At 41.8% G+C, this 19417-nt stretch overlaps 1 long non-coding RNA gene across 1 annotated transcript in view; it reads right to left on the bottom strand.

Annotated features, from left to right (window-relative positions):
- The window catches only part of LOC140906683 (uncharacterized), a 133231-nt gene that overhangs the window by 69710 nt on the left and 44104 nt on the right, over positions 1-19417 (bottom strand). Inside the window, exon 2 of the long non-coding RNA XR_012157204.2 lies at positions 11685-11741. This is a non-coding gene — a long non-coding RNA (uncharacterized LOC140906683). The remainder of the gene's footprint in view (positions 1-11684; positions 11742-19417) is intronic.

Genomic DNA, 19417 nt, shown 5'->3' with positions numbered 1-19417 from the left:
ATTTCCCCATTCCCCCCATCTGTCTCACTCTATGTTCTTTCCTCCCACAATCTTGAGTTCCCCACATATTTCCCTTTGAATTTCCCTTGTCTGTTCCTCATGAGCTTTTGTCCAACATGTTCTAGAGCCTCCCGCAGCTGCAATAACATGGCTTGAGCAACCCCTACATTATTCTGTCCAGTGTCTTTCTAGCCCAGTCTCCATAGCCACTACAGGTTGAGGGGTATATTCTAGGCAAAAACTCTATGGCTAGAGTCATTCAGGATGCTTCTCCCTATTGGATAATGTTGCAGCTGCTTGGGTGCCCAGCAGGGGATGCTAAAAATCAGTAGCTTTCCAGACAAATCAGTCTTAACAGGTCTGCCAAGGCCCTCTTCAAAATATTACTAATGACTCAGAAAGTGCAATACTCATAAACTGTGCTAATGATGCAAATATCAGCTGCTAATGCAACAATATTACCATATATGTCACCATGAGTTAACTCTGGCAAAGAGTTATGAAAAGTGGCTTGTGATAACAAGGCTTAATGTGAGATCTTTCAAAGGACTTGCAGTAATCAATTGTCTGTTATTCTCAATTTTTAATACATTTTCTACGTGACATTGGTTACCCAATTTAGTCTTCCTTTATAAGTTTATTAAAAGTTTATTCCCTACTTCTCAGATTCTTTAAAACAAACAAACACACAGGTACCAAGTAAAATGGATATATATAACCATACACGTGGGCCAAAAAATTTCAAGTTAAGCATTCAAATCCATTTTTAGGCACCTAAAAAGCAGCCTGATTTTTAGCAATGCTCAGAGACTACAATTCTTACTGACAGTCAGCTGGAACTCTGGGTACTCAATGCCTTTGAAAATCAGGCCAGAGGCTTTGGTATTTTTAAATGTAAGTATATTTTTTCTCTTGAACAGAATAAATCCCTTTAATACAAAATATACAGCACTGAAAATATCTATACAGTGAATCAGTGAGGATTACTGCTTTAATCTGTCTGAAAGAGGAGGTGGACAAAACCTGGATTAGGCAACTACTGGATAAAGGCAGAGCCACTGCAGAGATCACAGTTAAATAGACAACTTGGGATGGACAAATCAGGAAGGATAAAATAAGAATTGACCCAAAGCTCAGACCAAAACTAGAAATGAACGTTCAAAGACTGGAAAGTCTGGTTACTTTTCCTCCTTCCATCTATCTCTGTACTTCCTGATTCAAATACTTCAACCATACCTTCCTGCATGGCATCTCTAATCTGACTGAAACCAAGCACCACCACATAGGACATTGTGACAGGGTTGGGACTCACCACCACTGGACCTCCCGCTGGCACATCTGGGAATTAGCTCTGTCCATTGCAGAGCGCCCTCTGCTGGTGGCATCCCGTCCATCTCTCGCCATCTGTTGGCATCCGGATCCGCATTGCTCCCTGCTTGGCGACGTCCGCTTCAGGACACTGCCCTCCAGCAGTGCCCACTGCTCCGGTCTCACCCACTTCCAGGGGTTTGGTGTTATCAGCAGTCCACAATCTGCACCTGCTGTAGTGGCCAGCTGCAGCCTCTGAGTCTAGCCCCTTGTCGCAGGGACCAGCCACAGCCTGGATCAGGCCATGCTCCTCTTCAGCCACGTGTAGCACAAGGGGAAAGGGGAGGGAGACACAGGCTCACCCGCTACTCTGGGTCCTGAGCCAGGGACCCTCTAGCAGCAGCCTCTCTGCCCTCCTTCTCTCCCCTTGCCCTGCTATCTTCCCTGGGCCGCTTCCCCTTCAGCCCTATGCACCTGCCTGGCCCTTGGTAGCTAGGCCAGCAGCCTGGGGCTTTCCTTGGCCAGAGCTTCCCAGCTCCTTTTGCCCTTCCTCTGCTCTGCTCTGCTCTGCTCGTTACCTTTCAGCTTAGGAGCCAGTCCTCTCCCTTGACCACAAGGGAGAGACTGCCCTGCTCTTTGCTAGGAAGCCTTTAGAATCATAGAATCATAGAATATCAGGGTTGGAAGGGACCCCAGAAGGTCATCTAGTCCAACCCCCTGCTCGAAGCAGGACCAATTCCCTGTTAAATCATCCCAGCCAGGGCTTTGTCAAGCCTGACCTTAAAAACCTCTAAGGAAGGAGATTCTACCACCTCCCTAGGTAACGCATTCCAGTGTTTCACCACCCTCATAGTGAAAATGTTTTTCCTAATATCCAATCTAAACCTCCCCCACTGCAACTTGAGACCATTACTCCTCGTTCTGTCATCTGCTACCATTGAGAACAGTTTAGAGCCATCCTCTTTGGAACCCCCTTTCAGGTAGTTGAAAGCAGCTATCAAATCCCCCCTCATTCTTCTCTTCTGCAGACTAAACAATCCCAGCTCCCTCAGCCTCTCCTCATAAGTCATGTGTTCTAGACCCCTAATCATTTTTGTTGCCCTTCGCTGGACTCTCTCCAATTTATCCACATCCTTCTTGTAGTGTGGGGCCCAAAACTGGACACAGTACTCCAGATGAGGCCTCACCAATGTCGAATAGAGAGGAACGATCACGTCCCTCGATCTGCTCGCTATGCCCCTACTTATACATCCCAAAATGCCATTGGCCTTCTTGGCAACAAGGGCACACTGCTGACTCATATCCAGCTTCTCATCCACTGTCACCCCTAGGTCCTTTTCCGCAGAACTGCTGCCTAGCCATTCGGCCCCTAGTCTGTAGCGGTGCATTGGATTCTTCCGTCCTAAGTGCAGGACCCTGCACTTATCCTTATTGAACCTCATCAGATTTCTTTTGGCCCAATCCTCCAATTTGTCTAGGTCCTTCTGTATCCTATCCCTCCCCTCCAGCGTATCTACCACTCCTCCCAGTTTAGTATCATCCGCAAATTTGCTGAGAGTGCAATCTACACCATCCTCCAGATCATTTATGAAGATATTGAACAAAACCGGCCCCAGGACCGACCCCTGGGGCACTCCACTTGACACCGGCTGCCAACTAGACATGGAGCCATTGATCACTACCCGTTGAGCCCGACAATCTAGCCAGCTTTCTACCCACCTTATAGTGCATTCATCCAGCCCATACTTCCTTAACTTGCTGACAAGAATACTGTGGGAGACCGTGTCAAAAGCTTTGCTAAAGTCAAGAAACAATACATCCACTGCTTTCCCTTCATCCACAGAACCAGTAATCTCATCATAAAAGGCGATTAGATTAGTCAGGCATGACCTTCCCTTGGTGAATCCATGCTGGCTGTTCCTGATCACTTTCCTCTCATGCAAGTGCTTCAGGATTGATTCTTTGAGGACCTGCTCCATGATTTTTCCAGGGACTGAGGTGAGGCTGACTGGCCTGTAGTTCCCAGGATCCTCCTTCTTCCCTTTTTTAAAGATTGGTACTACATTAGCCTTTTTCCAGTCATCCAGGACTTCCCCCGTTCGCCACGAGTTTTCAAAGATAATGGCCAATGGCTCTGCAATCACAGCCGCCAATTCCTTCAGCACTCTCGGATGCAACTCGTCCGGCCCCATGGACTTGTGCACGTCCAGCTTTTCTAAATAGTCCCTAACCACCTCTATCTCCACAGAGGGCTGGCCATCTCTTCCCCATGTTGTGATGCCCAGCGCAGCAGTCTGGGAGCTGACCTTGTTAGTGAAGACAGAGGCAAAAAAAGCATTGAGTACATTAGCTTTTTCCACATCCTCTGTCACTAGGTTGCCTCCTAGGCTCCTTTATATAGGGCCTAGGCCGGCCCTGATTGGCTACCTCTCCCCTGCCCTGATTGGCTCTCCCCAGGCCTTCTCTGATGGCTGCTGCAGGTCTGTGCAGCCTCTCTCGCCTGGTTCAGCCCTTCTTCTTAGGGGGTGGGGCACTGCCCCACCACAAACATCAATTAGAAAGTCTGTTCTCCCCCCACCACCAAAAAAAAAAAAACACTTTTGTACATACTTTGTACAATAGCCTGTCACTTCAGAGAAGATAAATCACTAGGGTGACAATATGTCCTGTTTTGGCCAGGACAGTCAGTTTTTTTTAAGCTCTGTCCCGACCGTCCCGACTTTTTTGGCAAAAGTGGGCATTTGTCCCATTTGCTCTTGCCAACTTGATCAGTTGGCAACAGCAAATGGGACAAATGCTCACTTTTGTCAAAAAAGTGGGGTGCATGCAGAAGAACATGCAGGGGCGAGCGGTGATGCTAGGCCCGCACAGGGGAGGCAGGATTCGGACGAGCAGTGACACCAGCCTCAGCCTCACACAGGGGCAGGCAGATCTCAGGCAACCAATGATACCAGCTCCAGCCACTCTTGGGAAGGGGAGCTTGGGCCAGCCCCATGCGGTGTGGGGGGGTCAAGCTAGCCCCACGTGGTGTCCCATTTTCCCTTTAGGAAATATGGGCCCCCTATAAATCAGGAACAGGTCTGCATTCTGGAGGTAATGCTTGAGCTTTCAGCATCACACCTCATGCTGCTTGCAGCAGAGCTATTTTGGTCGACTGAAAAGAGTACTGCTATCCCCAGCCATCTGAAAAGGAAAGTAAAATAAAAGTGGTCAGCACTATGTCTTACATTGAAAATTTCCAGCAGGTTTGAGTAGTGGTGGTGGGGGGTCGGGGGAGGGGGATAAATGGCACATATTCCTCCTCATGTTTCTGGAACTTTTGGAGGTTTTTAAAGCAAATTTACCATGGGATACTGCTGATTTTCCATAAATAAAGTTGGGGCTAATGCAAATGTGCTGACTTGGCTCCAATACCTCCTCTCAGATCAAACTCTAATGAGCATGATGGTTACCTGCTCTTCTACCTCTGGAACCTTCACTTGCAAAATACCACAGATCTGTTATCGTCATTATCCTCTTCAACACCTATATGAAGCCCCTAAGTAGTTCAGGAAGCAGCATGGACTCAAATGCCAACAATGTATGACACCCAGCTCTGTGTTCCCTTTCCAACAAGTTGAAACAACTCCATCTCTGAACTATCCCATCACTTGGGAGATATCAACACCTGGATGAACCAGACACAGAAGATGTTTGATGGAAGAAGAGGGCATTTGAAATAACTCACCATCACTAAATCATCATCTACCACCAAGAACGCCTGCTCAAGTTGACCTGGGGCATTGAGATCCTTTTTTACTCTGCATTAGCCTTGGTTACTCAAATAAGTCACAGCTGTGAAAAATGTCCTCTTCCACTTGTTGCTGACTAGAAGACCACAGCCCATCCTATCAGTATCAGACTTGGCCTTGGTGATTCATGAACTTCTGACTTCCCGGATTGATTAATGCAACGTTACATCTTTCTCTGAACAAAAATTCTGACATTTAAAAAAAGTTCCAATCAGTTCAATATGAAGCAGCCTGCTTATAAGGCAACTTAGAAAGCCTAGAGCAGTGTTTCTCAACGGCCAGTCTGTGAACCAGCACTGGTTCCTGATATCTCCATGGCACAGTTTAGGAAGGCAGCAAGCCAGCCCCTTGTATCAAAAAGATTGAGAAACACTGGCTTAGAGCACATTTTTCCAGTGTTCCACTCCTTTCAGTTACTTATAGTTGCACCTCAATAAAATTCACATTTTCATTCCTAATTTTCAAAGCCCTCAATGGGATAGTCCCAAGCTACTGCAGATAATGTTTCACTTTCCGTGGTCATAACTTTCCATGAAAGCTATGTTTCTCCAAAACAATGGAAATGTCAAACACCCATGAAAACATGAGACAGAGTCTTCTTGACATCTAGTCCGCTGTAATAAACTGGATTTGACAGAATGAGTCTCTGGTATTGATACTTCTCATATTATTACTTGAAAGTACAGGAGTCATCATTTAGCTTAAGTAATTGTGCTTTAGGACATGAAGGATTACATTTCTAGTTCTGCGCTGGTTCCCCAGGGTATTGGGTAGATTGTGGGACAATTTGTCTTGTAACTGTGTCTTGCTGTCAGCAGTAAATGATTTTATTACTCCATATCTATAAAACTTACTCCCAAGAAGGGATCAGAATGACCACAAACCTCACTGCCTTCAAAAGAAAATATAAAGCTCACTTTATGACCTTGAGTTCATGTATAAAAGAGACTATTAAAAATAGTAATAAACCCACAAGTAAAGGGAAAGAAAGAAAAAAGGATTCAAGTGATTAAAGCTGATATGTTACAAAGTGTTCATAAAGCATGGTGAAGAAGGAGGTATAACTACCTAGACTGACAGACATCATACTAAGTGTCTACCCAGCCCCACTTACCCTGATCCTCCCACTATCTGTAGAGCCCCAACTCTTGATGTTTCTGTCCTTGTAGAGAGGTTTATTTGAGGGATCAGGAAAGGGGGTGGGAGTACTTAGACTGAAAGCTCTTTAGCACAGGAACCATCTTTTCGTTCTCTGTTTGCACAGCACCTAGCATAACAGGATCCTAGCCAATAACTAGGGCCCTAGTCGCTATGGTGATACAATTAATGAAATAAAATAAAATAATAATAATTAATAAGTGTCACAGAGCAGGTGCTCCTTCCCTCCCATGCCTTGTTTCCTAGTTCCAGTGGTTTTTCATTTTCTGTAATTGTGTGTGGAGGGGAGCATAAGGCTCTATGTTATAGAGCCACAGGGTAAATCGTTCTCTCAATTCTGTGCAAATCTGCAAGCAAGACAATAGTAAAGTTTTTCATTTTTATGGCAGTTCAGTTTGGAGTGGTTCAAACTCAGTTTCCTTGAAACATGGGACTGTTCCAGGTACAAATAAGAAAGACGAGCATGTTACCCATAATTAGCCATGATCAGAGATACACTCCCTACATACGACAGCTGTCTGGCAAATACATGTACAATAATATTTTATAAATCTACTTCTGAAAATACTAATGTGTGTCCAGAACGATCCTTGTGAGTATAAAAGTAAATTCTCTATCAATCTATTTTTACACTTTCTGGGCAGCTACTGTACCAATAAATCCAACTTAAAATCACAGCCATGGATTCTTTAATCTTTAGGATCAGTTTTCACAGAAAGATATAAACCAAAATGGGTGAATCCAGCCTATCAGAAGGCATTATCCTCAGATAGAAACCCAATTACTCATCCATTGAAAGAAAATACAGCCTAGAGGATAGGATATCATTTCAGACTCAATTTCCAGTTATCACCTTCAAAATTTTGAGCATTTAAAAAAAAAAAGTTTATGAAAAGTATAGGAAAACCTAGGAATATATTGTAAGGAGAAGGACCTGAGTCTTACCTGACATACTATTTTTAAATGAATCCCCCCAAGTAAGTGCTGTTTGTTCAAATTAGTAACCGATGGAGTATTACATGCTAATGCAATAACAATAATATACTATGCTAAAGTTGCATTTAAAAACACATAAAAAAAAACACAATTAAGGTTTCAATAGCAGTGTGTTAAATCTGCCATGTTGCATAACTTGATGTTTTATGGTAGAAATTTAAAATATAAACCATGCCTGCCATTTTTCTCTGTCCATGATGTAAAGATATTTTGGATAATTTTTCTCTCTCTCTCATATATATATATATATATATATATATATATATATATATATATATATATATATTGCAATTAGACAATTAAAGTCTCAGTTCTCATGCAATTTGTCCTAGCAGCTGCCAGGCCAAGAAAACAGAATGCATATTGGTATTGTAAAACAGGGCAGGATTTCATTGAGGCCTCAAACAAGCAAATCACTGAAGCATATGCTTAACGTTAAAGTAGTGAACACTCTCCCTGAAGTCAATGGACTAGTCACATGCTTAAAGATAAGCATGTGCTTTAAGTGCTTTGTTGTATCAGGGCCTTTAATGAAAAAATCTTACAAGATGCTCACTGAGCATGCCCTTTACCAACTTACAATGACCGCTGTAAGCTCTTTTGAGCAGGGGTTGTCTAATTTGAGGGTCTGTAGGTGCTATTGTAATATAATTAATAATAATATACTCACAAGTCTCAAAGCTCTCTAAAAGGAGAGTAAATATAATTCTGCCTATTTTACAGATTGGGTATCTGAGGCACAGAATACACAGCAGGTTAGTGGCATAAGTGGAAACAGAACCGAGGACTTCTGACCTTGCTCTATGGGACCATGTTAGTCTGTATTAGTCTGTATTCGAATGAAATGTGTTGAGGAATAATTATGGAACAACAGAGATGCTGAGTGTGAGACTGAAATACCAGGGTACAGAGTTTATGGAAGGAATAGTGTTGGAAATAATTTTCCTAATAAATTTACTAAGGTTTACCACAACTCAGTTTCCATAGAAGTATTCCTTTATTTAGTGTTTACTGCATGCAAAATACAAATACAAGCAAAGGTACACTTATATTCTGTATCCTAGCCACAATGCCGTTATAAGCATTGGCCCAATACAACAGAATCAGGTTCAGGAGATATCTTCCCATCATGGTATGACTCAAGAGGGGTAAGAAACACACATGAAAAAACCCAACCCTACAAACCTTGCCTTTTATACACTGTAGTTATTGCACCTTAGCTAAAGCTCTGAAGTTTAGTGCTGAACCTTGTCCTCTGGCCAGATTAAGACAAAACTAATGGTTGGGTCTCTCTCTCTTCAACACTTTTCTTCTTCTGTTATTTGCCATATTTCTCCCTAACTATTGGTCCAAGCATTTCTTTATAATAAATTAAACAAATGTATATAGCCAATTATTTACTGCATCGGGCCTATCATTCATGCTAACATCAAAAGTCAATTTAAAACCATAGTTCACCCAGGACCAATGCAGACCTATATTCTTATGAATAGGTAAAAAGAAAGGAGGGTGGCAATATAGATGAACAAGAATACTATATGTATGGATGCATAAAAATTATTTTAGCTGACGTAAAGGGAAAAATTATGCTTACACGTTGTGAATATCATATGGCGGGGTGGCCAACTTACGTGACAAGGAGCCAGAATTTACCTATGTACATTGCCAAAGAGCCACAGTAATACATCAGCAGCCCCCCATCAGCTCCCCAACACTTGCCAGCAGCTCTGCTGATCAGCGCCTCCCCTTCCTTCCCCATGCCTCCTGCAGCATGCAGGAGGCTCTGGGGGGAGGAGCGAGGGCATGGCAGGCTCATGGAAGGGGGCAGGAAGGAGTGGGGGCCTTTGGGGAAGGAGTGAAGTAGGAGCAGGGCCTGTGGCAGAGTCAGGGGTTGAGCAGTGAGCACCCCCCATCCTGGCACATTGGAAAGTTGGCACCTGTAGCTCCAGCCCCGGAGTCGGTGCCTATACAAGGAGCCGCATATTAACGTCTGAAGAGCCGCATGCAGCTCCGGAGCCACAGATTGGCCACCCCTGTCTTATGGACAGAATGAAAAAAGAATCAAGAAAATGTTTCTCAGCCATGAAGAGGGCCTCTTAACTGACATGTATTTCTATGGAGAAAGCAGTACAGACAGTATTAATGGAAACTGTAGGGTCATATTGTGCTTTGAATTTTGAAGAATTACTCATTGATATGTCCCTGAAGAAGGAGCCATTCTCAGGGCAGTAGCATAGGATGGCTTTCTTGTGTTCTTTGTTAAGCAACTGCCAGTTGGGAGGTTATCTGAGAACTAATGATTGAAAATGGACCAAGTTTGGTTGAAAAAAAAAAAGTGAAGTCAAAGTTAGAGAGGCGCTAGTATCTAGGGATCACAATATCATTTGATAAGAAATGCTGTTGAGGTTTTTTTTTTAAAAAGAGAATGTAACACAAATACATTCGGCTTAAGAAAAGCGTATCTTAAATAAGTGTGAAATAAGTAAAATTGATTGCAACTCAATATTGCATGGAGAAACATAACTATTAGTTATAGCAAAGAGCCATGAACTTTACGTGGAGACCTGAATAGTTGCAAAACTAAAGTTTGGATCTACATTTTAGAGACAGGTCCCAGCTGGGAAACAAATCAGAGAATACCGTGTTAAGTGGAACAGTCCTCCAACATATTGAAAAGAAAAGAACTTAGCATTTACTATGGAAAAAAAATAATTGAAAACAGAAATAGTACACAGCTACAGTTAAGGGAAAGAAAACAAAATACTAGATTATCAGAAGAATACCATGCAGAACATGAGGAATGATTTATTATCACTCTATATCAGTGTTTCCCAAACTTGGAACACTGCTTGTTCAGGGAAAGCCCCTGGCGGGCCAGGCCGGTTTGTTTACCTGCCACATGCGCAGGTTTGGCCGATTGCGGCTGCCACTGGCCGCGGTTCACTGCTCCAGGCCAATGGGGGCTGCAGGAAGGGCAGCCAGCACATCCCTCGGCCCGTGCCACTTCCTGCAGCCCCCATTGGCCTGAAGCGGCGAACTGTAGCCAGTGGGAGCCGTGATCGGCCGAACGTGTGAACGCGGCAGGTAAACAAACCAGCCTGGCCTGCCAGGGGCTTTCCCTGAACAAGTGGCGTCCCAAGTTTGGGAAACACTGCCCTATATAATCCTTGCTGAACCCCCATTTAGTAGTATATCATGGTAACAATGGGCTTAATCCAACAAGGTGAATCAATGGGAGTTGAGGATACAAAAGCACCTTGCAGCATTTTGATGTATAGTACAGGAAACAGATGGAGTAGGCAATTAAAAATATACCATCGTCCCAATTTGCTGAAATGAGACAAAAGATGGATACCAATTCAGGATTCTTGTGCCTGAAACCAATAAATATATTTTATCACCCATGACTGCAAAAACAAATATCATCAGTAGAAATATGATTGACCAGAATAGAGAGAACTGGAACAACTGGCTGCCTGTATTAGATTAGCTGCTGAATTCTGAGGAAAGATGGACCAAATCAACACTTTTATGTTTAATTTTTTTAAAAGTAACTAAAAATTCACTCTATTATGTGAGTATAGTAATTCAGCAGCATCCATTTGCTAAAATTTTAATCAATTCTTATTGAAAGGTTTATAAACCTAGCTACATATGAGTTAAGCTCAGATTTTGCTGATACATTACATAGCTGACCCCTTCCTTTTGAAAGGCCTCTGCAGTTAAATGTGGTTTCTGGCACACCTTCTCTTTGCATTTGGAAGGCAATTCATAAACCTCTGAAATTCTCCAAACCATTACAAACTTACTTCAATAACATTCCACAATTCCCCAACTCCCACACTTTCTTAAAAGAGATAATAAAGATAACTCTCTATAAAAAGCTATATTTCACTATAACTATAAATAATGTCCCAGAAGCTTGCCCCAGAGTTTATTCTGCTATTCTGCCATGCAACAGATTTAGTTTTAGCTACTGGGGAGCTTATTACATTCACAGAGAAGAGAGTTGTTTTCTTTAAGGTGCAGTTGAGATTTAAAGTAGAGTCCTGTGGAATTTTCAGACTCTTGAGGACAATTCCCTGCTCTACAAGATGAATTCCATTGAGTACCTACACAAAGACAGTCTTTCTGAAGCACATATATTTAATACAAAACCTAAATATTATTAAATGGAATTCTCTTGTGAGGTCGTTATTTCACTACCTCTCCAGCTACCAAAGAATCTACCAGGCTCAATTTCTAATGTACATATTAAGAAAAAAAACACTCTAAAAATAATACACCTTCTATATGCATCATAAAAAGGCAATAAGGGCAGTTTAAAATTCTAACTATTGAAAGAAGAGTAAGAAAATTATTCATAATCTTATCATAAGAGAACTGTAATACAATCTAATTGAATTTTTCAGAGTTATGAGAAGGATTTACCTCTGATCATGATAAATTGTTCACTGTTATGAAGTGTTGAAAAAGTTGCAGACATTCCTGAAAAAGGCAATTAGAAGTCGGAGATTAGTGGATCTGGGTTAGGGATAGGAAAATCCATTCGTGAAAGAATTACCTGTTGTCAATTATACAAGTTACCAATATACAACAATTAGCGTTAAATAGAGCACAAAATCAGTTATTAACAAAATAACACTAAAGTTCTTTAATGTATTCACTTTTAGCTTGACTGATGATACAGTGATTTGTACAAGTTCAGCCATAACAAGAACTGATTTAGTGAAAAAATGTCACTATATGGACATTTAGAACTAGACTTCATGCAGCAAACAAAAAATATAGCAAAGAACAATCCTGCCCTTGAGCAGATGATCTGCTAGGTCCATTCTATTTCTAAATTCTGTAATTAGTGTTAATCTAGTTCTATAACTGTTTATAATACTAGTGTCAGAAGAATCTGAAGAGGTATATTAGTCTACCATCTAGCACCACTGGAAATTAACAGACTCCATATCAGCTAGCATAAATACTGTCCAGACTGGTTCAGAGCTTAAGCTTCTTAGTAGTCATTGTTTTAAATTCACAAAAATAAAAAAACATAATAGCAACATGTTTTCATAAATTAATAGCATATAAGAGCCCTGGGGGAGAGGAGGGGAGACAACGAAAGATCCCTCTATTGGCACTTTGCCAGACTCCTATCTTGGTGTAAGAGTTCTACCAGTACAGGCAAGTCCCAAGGGGATAAAGGAAATAGTTGTCTTTTATATCCAAATCTTTATGGCCCAGATGCACAAAAGGGACTTAGGGGGCACAAAGCCTAACTTTTTGGCACCTAGATATCACTGTAACAACACTTCATTCCACAAATATAGGCTCCCTGTATAATGAATGGAGAGAAAGCAACACCTAAGACTAAGATCCACAAAAGCCACCATGCTAGTCTGCCCTGAAGTAGGCACTCATGGTCATGAGCATCTCCAGAAAGTGTGACAGGGTCACATTTACCACGCTGTAGCAAATCCCAGTTCACTTTGGTCTTCACACCCCTGTCCTATCTAGAGACAAAATAAATTAAATAGTTAATGTTAACATTTAAAATTGCCATCATTGGGCTTCAAGTTACGCACCAATGAGAGGATATCACACCATTCGAAAGCTCATGCTCAAATAAATTGGTTAGTCTCTAAGGTGCCACAAGTACTCCTTTTCTTCATTCAGAGCCAGTCTTTTAGGCTGTCTGTGCACTTCGGAAGACGTCAGTGTTCTTTTACATTTGGAAGGTTTTTTTCATGACCCTGAGAACCAAAAGTGAAACCTTAGATTGTGCAGAATCTACATATAACATGTAGACCACATAAATACATTGACAAGGACAGATATGGACTATGGGATGGGTATTTGACACCACAGATCTAGAGGGCTAGAGCAAAACACTTGGTAGAGTCAAATCAAAATAAACATGAAATAGTGTTATGAAAAATCATAGCCAAACATTTCTCTCTCTTCCAAACACTCAACACTGTCCATTTGTACAGTTCCCCTGGGCACTGCCCCTTCCGGTCCACAAGTTACTGCTCCATGTGGATGAAAAAGGCAGAATCTTCAGTCAACCACAGCTTGAGAAGAAGAGGGGATATTTCCCACTGAATAGGCGTGCAAATACTACAGTGATGAGTACTATAAAAATGCCTAAAAACAAAAGAAACATCATCCAGGTCCATTGAGGGAAAAGGGGAGCAAGGGAACAACTAGCAGTATCCAGAGTGTAAGTTGTATTTATGGAAAAGTACTTAAGCATTTAACCCATATAGTTGTAGAGAAATTATTCTAACCTATGGAATTTAACAGGGAATGAGATTTTCTATAGATATGGTGTTTTTGTTTTGTTTTTGCTTGTTTCTTTTCTCCCCGTCCTGTAAAATTCTATTGCCAGGATAAATTATTTGTTAAATTGTAAAGGATGGTTTTAAGTACCCACCGAAAAATTAACATTTCCTGTTAAAATATATAAACTTTTCTGTAAAGATGCTCCAGCAGAACGATCTTTGGGCTGCTAATGACACTGACCCTAAATAGCAAAAGATGAAAAGAAAGCAAGACTTCTGTGTTTTGAATCAAACACACTTTTCTTGTATTTGTGGTTTCCCTAAGATCCAGTTCCTGCAATGGGAGTCAACCTTTATGCCTATGTGGAGTCCATTGCAAGATCAGAGCCTAAGACTACAGATGGCTTGAATAAAAAAAAAACAGATCTGAACATACTTTCAGGGGTGTTTGAAATCTAAACTCACATCTAGCTAAAAAACTTTTCCAAATATTTTTCTAGATCAAATGTATGAGGGTGAAGGAATTAAATAACTTTATCTGAGCTCGGAAACATTGACTGATATAGTTTAGTTCTCATTTTTTCCTTTCTGCTCATGCTGTAGAAATTAGAAACAATTCCATGGCTGTTATTTTCTTTTCTTTAGTGTGGGAAAAATGTCAATCACATGGATTTTTTCAGGGTAAATGTCAAGATGTCATTGCTCAGCTGTATTGATTTTCCAGTTTTGCTTATTACTAATGACTTCTCTTACAGTCTGATTCAAAGCCTATTGAAGTCAATGGAAGGATTCACAGTGACTTTCTTGAGCTCTGGTTTGGGCCCCTATTCACCATCATCGTTATGTCTGTGTCAGTGCATAGAAGCAGAATGATCTAAGGGCTGGGAAAAAACAGGTAGTTTACATCCTTATTTTTACTCAGTAGTTGATAGCATAGTGAAAATGACATTTGAAAAACATGAAATAAAAATGTTATGTAGCTTTTGGACTTTGAATGTTTTACATTTCAAACTGTCAAGCAGTGAGAAAAGAAACAGAAATAAATGAAGAGGGTAGACAACAATTGTTATTGTCCTGTATTGTAACTGTTGTTCTTTGACATGTGATGCAGACATGTATTCCACAAAGGTGTGGGTGCACCAAGAACACTGGAGCTGGAAAATTTTGCCTAGCAAAATTCATGGCCATAGCCCCTTGCCTCCCGGCTCCCCCCAGCTCGATGAGGGTGTGCCCCCTCAAACCCTCCTCAGTTCCTTTGCGCACACATCAGGAGCATAGATTCTGATGCAAGGGCAGTGGGTGAAGCTTCCCCATGAGGAGGCTAGCTCCCTGTCCTGCCTCTTCCCCCCGCGGCCCCACCACACTCCACCTCACTCCGGCCTAGCCCTGAACACTTCGCACTTGCCTCCCGCCCCAGCCACCGCTTGCCACATCCCTCCTCACCCCCCAAGCTGCTGCTTGACCCCCCCCACACACATCTGCCACTTGCCACATCTCTCATCACTCCCCCCGCTCGCCCACCACTTGCCTCCTCCCTCCCCACTTAGCCTCCCCTGGCCTATTATACCTGCTGCTCATGTGAAATACACCTCTGCATCACATCGCAAAGAACAACAGTTACAATACAGGCAAGTAACTGTTTTTCCTTCAAGTGGATGCAGCTATGTATTCTATGTGGGTGACCACAAACAGTACTTGCCTGAGGTGGGGCTCAGAATCTATTTAAACAAGTAGTGCAGGACTTCTTTCCCAAAGTTTGCCTCTGCTCTGGATGTCATGGTAATGGCATAACTGTTCAGAAACATATGTACAGATGACCAAGTGGCAGCCATATAGATGTCCAATATTGAAAAATCACTTAAAAATGCTATCAGTGTAGAATGAGATCACACCCTTGGAGGAGGCATAGTCAGAGCTACTTTTTATGCTGTCTTGATACAGGAAGTGATCCACCTAGAGATCATCTGTGGAGAAACTGCTTGCCCTTCATTCAGTCTGTATATGACACAAACAGATGAGGTGAAACACAAAAACACCTGTCCAGGTAAAAGGCTAGACATCACCTGACATCCCATGTGTGAAGACACTGATCCTCTGGGGTTGAATACAGCTTAGGAAATAACACAGGGAGACTATGCCAGGCTGGGGAAGACGCTTAAGGAAATCGAGGCTCAGGTGATCTTCAGTGGGATTCTATCTGTTCCAAGAGAAGGGCAACAAAGGTGTGACAAGATTATGATGCTCAACAGATGGCTCAGGCACTGGTGCTATAAGGAGGGCTTTGGGATGTATAGGATGGAGGATGGCACAACTGATCAAGAGAGCTTTAAGCTGGGAATCTGGGGGAGATGGTTGGGAAATGTCCAGGTAATCTACACACTGGATTTTAATATTGAGAGGGAAGAAAACGAAGTAAGAAAGGATACAGCTGTGGGTAGGAAAATGTACATGAGGAGGAAGGGTAGTGTACATACCAGTCTAATAGGTGATACTGTCAGTAGAATGTCTGTGCCTAATTGGGTAAAGCGAGGCCAAACAGCAAAAATTAAGATGTTTGTACACTAATGAGAGGAGCCTAGGTAACAAAATGGAGGAACTAGAGCTACTGGTGCAGGAAGTGAAACCAGATATTATAGGGATACAGAAACATGGCGGAATAGTCGTCATGACAGGACTACAGGTATTGAAGGGTATGTGCTGTATAGGAAAGACAGAAATAAAGGCAAACGTGGTGGAGTAGCATTGTGTATCAATGATGAGGTAGACTGTAAAGAAATAAGAAGCGATGGAATGGATAAGACAGAGTCCGTCTGGGCAAAAATCACATTGGGGAAGAAAACTACTAGAGCCTCCCCTGGGATAGTGCTTGGGTGTGCAATAGACCACCAGATCTCAATCTGGATCTGGATCTGGATAGAGACCTCTTTAATGTTTTTAATGAAGTAAATACTAATGGGAATTGTGCGATCATAGGAGACTTTAACTTCCCAGATATAGACTGGAGGATAAGTGCTAGTAATAATAATTGGGCTCAGATTTTCCTGGATGTGATAGCTGATGGATTCCTTCACCAAGTAGTTGCTGAAGCAACAAGAGGGGATGGCATTTTAGATTTGGTTTTGGTTAGTGAGGATGTCATAGAAGAAATGGTTGTAGGGGACAATCTTGGTTAGAGTGATCGTGAGCTAATTCAGTTCAAACTAAATGGAAGGATAAACAAAAATAGATCTGTGACTAGGGTTTTTGATTTCAAAAGAGCAAACTTTAAAAAATTAAGGAAATTACTAAGGGAAGTGGATTGGATTGAAGAACTTGTGGATCTAAAGGCGAAGTAGGCCTTTAAATCCACAAGTCAAAGTTGCAGAAACTATCAGAAGCCTGCATCCCAAGAAAGGGGAAAAAATTCATAGGTAGGAGTTGTAGACCAAGTTGGATGAGCAAGCACCTTAGAGAGGTGATTAGGAAAAAGCAGAAAGCCTACAAGGAGTGGAAGATGGGAGGGATTAGCAAGGAAAGCTACCTTATTGAGGTCAGAACATGTAGGAATAAAGTAAGAAAGTCCAAAAGCCATGTAGAGTTGGACCTTGCAAAGGGAATTAAAGCTAATAGTAAAAGGTTCTATAGCCATATAAATAAGAAGAAAACAAAGAAACAAGAAGTGGAACCACTAAACACTGAGGATGGAGTGGAAGTTAAGGATAATCTAGGCATGGCCCAATATCTAAATAAATACTTTGCCTCAGTCTTTAATGAGGCTAATGAGGAGCTTAGGGATAATGGTAGGATGACAAATGGGAAGGAGGCTATGGAGGTAGATATTACCACATTCGAGGTAAAAGCCAAACTTGAACAGCTTAATGGGACTAAATCGCAGGGCCCAGATAATTTTCATCCAAAATATTAAAGGAACAGGCACATGAAATCGCAAGCCCTTTGGCAAAAATTTTTAATGAATCTGTAAACTCAGGGGTTGTACAGTATGACTGGAGAATTGCTAACATAGTTCCTATTTTTAAGAAACGGAAAAAAAGTGATCTGTGTAACTACAGGCCTGTTAGTTTGACATCTGTAGTATGCAAGGTCTTGAAAAAAAAATTTGAAGGAGAAAGTAGTTAAGGACATTGAGGTCAATGGTAATTGGGACAAAATACAACGTGGTTTTACAAAAGGTAGATCGTGTCAAACCAACGTGATCTCCTTCTTTGAGAAGGTAACAGATTTTTTTAGACAAAGGAAACACAGTGGATCTAATTTACCTCGATTTCAGTAAGGCATTTGATACAGTTCCACATGGGGAATTATTAGCTAAATTAGAAAAGATGGGGATCAATATGAAAACTGAAAGGTGGATAAGGAACTGGTTAAAGGGGAGACTACAACGGATCACACTGAAAGGTGAACTGTCAGGCTGGAATGAGGTTACTTGTGGAGTTCCTCAGGGATCGGTTTTGGGACCAATCTTATTTAATCTTTTTATTACTGACCTTGGCACAAAAAGCAGGAATGTGCTAATAAAAGTTTGCAGATGACATGAAGCTGGGAGGTATTGCCAATACAGAGAAGGACCGGGATATCATAAAGGAAGATCTGGACGACCTTGTAAACTGGAGTAATAGCAATAGGATGAAATTTAATAGTGAGAAGTGCAAGGTCATGCATTTAGGGATTAATAACAAGATTTTTTGTTACAAACTGAGGACACATCACTTGGAAGTAACAGAGAAGGAGAAGAACCTCGGAGTATTGGTTGATCACAGGATGATTATGAGCCACCAATGTGATATGGCCGTGAAAAAAGCTAATGCGGTCTTGAGATGCATCAGGCGAGGTATTTCCAGTAGACATAAGGAGGTGTTAGTACCATTATACAAGGCACTGGTGAGACCTCATCTGGAATACTGTGTGCAGTTCTGGTCTCCCATGTTTAAGAAGGATGAATTCAAACTGGAACAGATACAGAGAAGAGCTACTAGGATGATCTGAGGAATGGAAAACCTGTCTTATGAAAGGAGACTCAAAGAGCTTGGCTTGTTTAGCCTAAACAAAAGAAGGCTGAGGGGAGATATGATTGCTCTCTGTAAATATATCAGAGGGATAAATACCACGGAGGGAGAAGAATTATTTAAGCTCAGTACCAATTTGGACACAAGAACAAATGTATATAAACTGGCGATCAGGAAGTTTAGACTTGAAATTAGATGAAGGTTTCTAACCATCAGAGTGAAGTTCTGGAACAGCCTTCCAAGGGAAGCAGTGGGGGCAAAAGACATATCTGGCTTCAAGACTAAGCTTGATAAGTTTATGGAAGGGATGATATGATGGGATAGCCTAATTTTGGCAGTTAATTGATCTTCAGCTATTAGAGGTAGATATGCCCGATGGGATGTTAGATGGGGTGGGATCTGAGTTACTACAGAGAATTCTTACCTGGGTATCTGGCTGGTGAGTCTTGCCCACATGCTCATGGTTTAGCTGATCACCATATTTGGGGTCGGGAAGGAATTTTCTTCCAGGGCAGATTGGCAGAGGCCCTGGGGGTTTTTCGCCTTCCTCTGCAGCATGGGGCACAGGTCACTTGCTGGAGGATTGTCTGCACCTCGAAGTCTTTAAACCACGATTTGAGGACTTCAATAGCTCAGACAGAGGTTAGAGGTTTGTTACAGGAGTGGTTGGGTGAGATTCTGTGACCTGCGTTGTGCAGGAGGTCAGACTAGATGATCATAATGGTCCCTTCTGACCTTAAAGTCTATGATTCTGTGATTCTAGGTAATTAATTATACCACCTGGTTCAAATGAAATTGAGAAGACACTTTAGAAAAAAACTTGGGGTGCGGCCTTGAGGTCACTTTGAAGAATTGCGTGTAAGGAGGCTAAACAATCAAAGCC

Source organism: Lepidochelys kempii, chromosome 1, assembly GCF_965140285.1.
Source record: "Lepidochelys kempii isolate rLepKem1 chromosome 1, rLepKem1.hap1, whole genome shotgun sequence".
NCBI lineage: Eukaryota > Metazoa > Chordata > Testudines > Cheloniidae > Lepidochelys > Lepidochelys kempii.
The sequence above is the reverse complement of the archived record's forward strand: the minus strand, read 5'-3'. Positions and strand labels throughout refer to the sequence as shown.